The following is a 6,433-nucleotide window of genomic DNA, read 5'->3' as shown; positions in this document are numbered from 1 at the left end:
TCCTGAGGGAGCTTTATGCGGAATGCATAACAGACGCCGAGTACCTGGAGAAGCTTCAGGATCGTATCGGCCGCATGTGAGATGAGATGTGGGATGGATCGAACTATGTATGCTTGAGTATGCTTAATGATGGTTGAACTATGTACTTATGGTTGAACTATGCTTATGTACGTGTACGCTTATTATCTATGTCTGCGTATGTTAAATATTTCTCCAAATTTTGGTAAAAATTACAATGGGGGACCAATAAACCAGGATGGAGGTAGTATGTCAATCACACACGGTTCCCAAAATTGGAACCGTGTGCAATGACTTTCATTTTCCCTGCTGCGTCAATCACACATGGTTCGCTCTAGCAAACCTTCGCCCCCAAAATTCTTTGTGGGACAGAAAAACCTCACCACCCAATTCAAAAACTAAAAAAGAAAAATCTCACCATCCCCCCGTCACAAAAACCCTCACCCCGCCCGCCACCCCCTCGGCCCCTCCGGTACATTCCCCATTCACACCTACACAAGCTCCTCCGCGTCTATGCCATGGCACCGCCTATCACGGCGGTAAACACTTAGCTCGCCGCCTGCCGCCGCCGCCAGGCTGCCGGCAAAGCCCCCCGCATTTCGCCACTTCCGCTTGCTGCCGCCTATGGCCATCGACTTTCTCGACGCTGCTCGCGGTCGACCCAGCTCCGCTCGGTTGGGGAATCTGCCGTACTGAGGGTTCTTTCTCCTGGACGACAAGGTAATAACTAATTTAACAAGATATTATCTCATCTCTTATCCCAGTTCATCTGCCTCCTTTAATCACCCGGCAGAAATCGTCATGAATTCATTTTTATTCGAGCTGATTTGAGGATTTTCTTTCATTCATAGAATGTACAGTGTGCCGACACTTCAGGACTTTGCGACCGCCGCCAGAGGTTCCATCTCTCTGTACCAGATAACTTGAGGATGCGCGCGGTATGTTCAATCTCACCCTAAATCGGTTGGCATGGCCTAATTTCCTAAACATATTCTAAATATTGCTACATTTGGATAAAAGGTGCCACATGCACCATATACGTCAACGGGAATTTCCCCCTTCTTCTTTCTATATTAGGCAAATTAATGATGTATTATTCTTTTGATTACTCTCATATTTCCATGATATCTTGTTTACCCTACACTACAAAAAAAGTACACTTCCGTGATGATACGTGTTTGTCATAGTAGGTCGCGGTTTTTGTCATGCATGTACATCCATGACAAATTTATGACAGAATCAAGATAGTCATACCTGTGCTGTCGTAGAAGTGTTCCATGACATTACCAAAATTATCATCACGGAAGTGTCCACTTCCATGACGATAAATCGCGTGTCACAGAAGTGCTTTCGTCAAGGGTGACCGACACGTGGCATCCACCGTAACGGAACGCCGCTAAGCTATCGGGTCGGGTTTTGGATCCGATAACCCGTTAACAGCCGCGACCAATGAGGATTTTCCACGTGTAAAATCATCATTGGCTGGAGGAAACACGTGTCGGCTCATCGTTGGGACAGATGTCATCCACTCAATGGACAAAAGGCGCCTATGATACGTTGACACGTGGCACGACCCATCAAGTTTAAATGGGCCGGCCCAACTAAAGGCCCACAAGATTTTGCGGACCATAATGGGCCGACCCAGCTAAAGGCCCATGAGATTTTGCGGACCATAATGGGCTGGCCCAGCTAAAGGCCCACAAGATTTCGCGGGCCATAATGGGCTGGCCTAGGTAAAGGCCCACAAGATTTTTGTGTGCCATAATGGGCCGGCCCAGGTAAAGGCCCACAAAATTCTTGCGGATCATAATGGGCCGGCCCAGCTAAAGGCCCACGAGATTTTGCCGACACTAATGGGCCAGCCTAGCTGTAGGCCCACAAGATTTTGAGGACCCTAGTAGGCCGGCCCATTAACTGGCTGCCATGTTTTGGGCCAAATGCCGGCCCATATTTGATCCGGTCCATTAATGGCCTGCCACATTCCGGGCCTAATAATGGCCCATATGAGATCCGACCCGTTAAAAGCCTCCCACGTTCTAGGCCAAATTACGGCCCAGATCAGGTCCGGCCCTTTAAGAGGCTTTGGCCTCAATTATGGCCCATATCAGATTGGGCCCGTTAACTGGACGCTATGCTTTTGGGCCCACTTGCTAAAGGCCTATTTAGTAATTCGGCGTGATATCAGTTTCGGCCTGTTAAGGGCCCGTTTAACATTTCGGCCCTATATTAATTTCGGCCTGTTAAAAGCCTGTCATATAGTTGGGCCTAACTATGGCCCGGTTTGCATCCGGCCTGCTCGCAGCCGATATCTGATTGGGCCAAACAAGGACCGAGACAATTTTGGCCTGTTAAAAGCCCGTGATTTGATTCGCACAATCATGGGCCGGGGTCCATTTCGGGCTGCTGCCGGCCCGTTAGATATTCGGCACGTTTCAGGCCCAACCTACTTCTCAGCCTCCTTAAAGCCCATTGAGTTTTCTTGCAAAAAGAGGGCCCGGGGTTACTCGGCCTATTAAAGGCCCGAATCTACTAGTGGGCCAGTTTGACGAGGCCCATGATGCGGATCATACATCGTGATTGCATGACGGCCCGATTATGTACCGTAATTTTATGTTTGGCCGGTTTACTGGGAAGACAGGATATATATACAGTAAAATAACTGTAGTATCGTGAATAAGAAAAAACCTAGACTATACAATAAAGAAATTACGACATATTACATCCACTAGGCATCAAAGTTCGGCACTATGATAATAAAGCACAAGCAGACAGCAGATTACATACACTGGGCATCAAAGATCGCCACCAGTGCAAATAAACACGCTGACAAAATAATATACAAAACCGACATCACTTCAATAGAGTTCAAGAAAGGTTAGCCCTGCTGGCGAGCTGCAGCGCAACCACCTGAGCAAGATGACGAGACTGCGCTTGTTCAACACTTATATCTTCCTCACTCTGAAAGATAAACAAGCAGATAGATGACAGGTTTTGCACATAAAAGTATCAGTGCTGACAATTCATCACATTTCTTACTGACGAATAAAGTGACACAGTTTAAAATTGCATTAACACAATATGGTATTGTTCAGGTCAAAACATGGCAGGAAATGACATTGTGAAGGAGTTGGCAGCTTCACGACACCGTTGGATTACAGATCAAGAACTCATAAGTATCAATGGTTAGTGTGCTGTCAATTTATCCCATTTCAGATTCGCAAATAAAGAGACGGTTTAAATAACAGTAGAATGATATGACATTGTTCATAGTTAAGACATTGCAGAATATGACGTTGTGTTGTAGTGGGTAGGTTCAGCACACCACTGGATTACGGATGAAGAACAGAAGCATACATGCAGTGCAAAAGAAGATCACTTGCTCTGTATAGTTTAATTTACATGGTATGAAGAAAGAACTTGGTTGTACAACTGAAAACTAAAATTGAGAACGACAAACTTTTGTTTATGAACTACATAATAAACTTTAAACATGCAATTTGATGCAAACACCAAAAATAAACAGCTGTTGCAGTCATGCCTAACCAAATATACACAACAAAGTTTGAAGGCTTGAGAAGGACAAACTTACATTACTGGTGAAGACATGCTCTATAAAGCCCTTGTCCATGCTGATGGGGGGGCAATTCAAAAAGTTTACCACAGAATCTTCTTCATAAGCATTGCCTTTATTCTACATTTTGTTAAGAGTAAATATAGATGTGATAATATACGAAAAAATGGAGAATATTTAAGATAAGATGAAGAGTGATGCTACATAACCAAGTAGCTATAAATGTATGTGCAGCGATACAGGCAAAAGGCACAGCCAAGAGCAATGCACAACTAAACTTCTTCAGTACCAACCTTATGGTAAGAGTAAGTATAGATCTGATGTGTAGAAAATGGAGGGCAAAGGAAAATAAGCTGCAGAGTGATGGTACATGAACAACTACCTGTCAATATAAGTACACTCATAAAGGACAGCATGTACTTACAAGAACAATGCAGAGCTAAAAAATCATTGGCATTGGATATATTCTACACTAATGTAACCATTCATACAGATCAGATAATTTGGAGCGAACAATTGATTAGCAAGCTATCATGCATACTGCTGTCACATAGTGAACAAGGTATGTATGCAAGTACAGTGATACAGGACAACAGGTACTAACAAGAGCAAAGCAGCGGGCATCATATTTGTGATATCCTGTCGTTCTTTTCAAACTGGAATTCTTCTTCGAGCAGATTTCCTGCAAAAAAGATCCGTAAGGCACATGCGGAAAAGTAGAAGTTCAAATTGTCATTTGATTTCATAGACAGTACCTCATCCTGGGAACGAGACCAGTGCATAACAAAGTTTTTCCATTCAATGTCTTCAAAATTTAGCACAGGAGACTTCACCGGAAATTCGTTTATAGACTTGCCATCAAAGTGTGATTTCCTCAGGTAACACCGATACTGCTGCAATGCTTCCTTGAAAAGCACAAGAAAGCTTTGCTCGTCATGACTATCCAGATTGACCCTCGCCTAGTTACAACAATGTAATGTAGATCATTGATGTGTTCGATCAGCAGAAAACAGAAAAATAATAACCATGAATAATAGCACTTACACGTAAGTTGGACAGGAAGATGTGAAAATGGTGTTTGTCTTCACTATAATCTTCCCATGATGGGAATATATGCACGTAGTCCCTAACAACATTGAAAGCATTGTCTTTTAAACTGGGAATGAATGGAATGGGGTTCCAATCTGCAGGAATTGGCCGTCTCTGCAGTTTGGATAGGTCTTCGGCCGGTGGACTTGCTGTACTTTTTGCTGGAGTGGGATTTTTCTGTGGTACAGCTGGTGCTATGGCAAATGAAAACGGTATACCTTTTCCTGGAGTGCAGGTCCTGTGTGGTGGGGCTAGTGGTGTGGCCAGTGAAGTATGGGTACAGTCTGCTAGAGTCGGTCCTACGTTTAGTGTCACTGGTTCTACAGCCAATATAAGTGGGGCACTGTCTGATTTCTCCGGCACCACCATGTATTTCAAGGACTTTGCTGGTGCTCCTTCAGGTTCGGCAATCACCCTCTTCCTTTTTGATGTCTAATGCACAAGAACAACATTTGAGTGGAAAAACATGGTATGATGACAGATGGAATATGTATTGATAATGGATGGGCATGGCATCTCGAGTTATATGATGAGTAAACTAAGCAGATGGCGGTGCAACAAAGTAGAAGAAATGCAAGACAACACATGCAAGATACGCGCAATCAATAAAACCTTGCCAAATTAGAACAGGCACCTTGATGGGTGAACAGGACAGGCCATCTGCCTTTGACTCCTCGAGGTTAGAATAGTCATTAGGATGATATCCTGAACAAGAATCAACAGGTGGGGAGCGTATGAGTTTCATTGCTTCCAGAATGGCACTCAATGCCTTCGTGCTAATTTTGTAAGTCATTGCAGTGTTCCACAATATTCTTCTGATGCGCGGATTCTGATATTCATTATAATTGCATATAATATCTGAGAACCATGAAAACATAAATAGTTGTGAGATTATCTTTGTAATGCAGATGATATTCTAATATAGGGGCGCCCCTGTAAACACTTGTGTGCTATCACTGGATTCTGATGAGAGAGCTCATGTGTGCTGTAATATGGTGCGTGCATTTATATAATCTGGCACAAGTACAAAAAAAATAGGCTCCAGAAGTAAGGATAGCTGGCAGATGAGAGTTTATTGCCAAACCATGATAACAAGAGCACACAACAACAAGGCAGATCATAGTGTACATAACAGGGGTACACCATAACCACGATATATAAATCGGGAAAGTGGAACTAGCTTGAAAATACGGTGTTGTATTGCCGCTAGTAATTGAAAGCCTATCGATCACGTACAGGCCAGCTCTATCAACTGTTGACTGCAGATGTCCCTGCGCCCCTTCCTGACAAGGAACATACTGTACGTACTAAATACAGAATAAACAAAGAGGAACATGTTAAAGAACAGAAGAGGAAGCATATTCTTGAGGTTCCGCTTCATTGCATACAATGTTGGTTGCCCACTCATGATGAATCACAGCGCCCAAAGAAATGCAATTCCATGTTGTCTCTCTATATGTGGCAATTTTGAACAAGAGTCATTAGGATCATATTCTGAACAAGAATCAACAGGTGGGGAGCGTATGAGTTTCATTGCATCCAGAATGGCACTCAATGCCTTGGTGGCAATTTCGTAAGTCATTGCAGTGTTTAGCTTCAAGAGTGGACTGCTACTAGTGTGACACAAAGCAGCTACACAGATCATAGTGTAGATATAACGGGGTAAACCGTAAGCATCAGAGTAAAATCAGCAAAGTGGAACTTGCTGGAATATATGTGCTAGTATTGTCGGTACGGCTAGAAAGGCTTCAGATA

The sequence above is a fragment of the Aegilops tauschii genome, chromosome 6 (assembly GCF_002575655.3).
Source record: "Aegilops tauschii subsp. strangulata cultivar AL8/78 chromosome 6, Aet v6.0, whole genome shotgun sequence".
NCBI lineage: Eukaryota > Viridiplantae > Streptophyta > Magnoliopsida > Poales > Poaceae > Aegilops > Aegilops tauschii.
Note: the sequence above shows the minus strand (reverse complement) of the source record.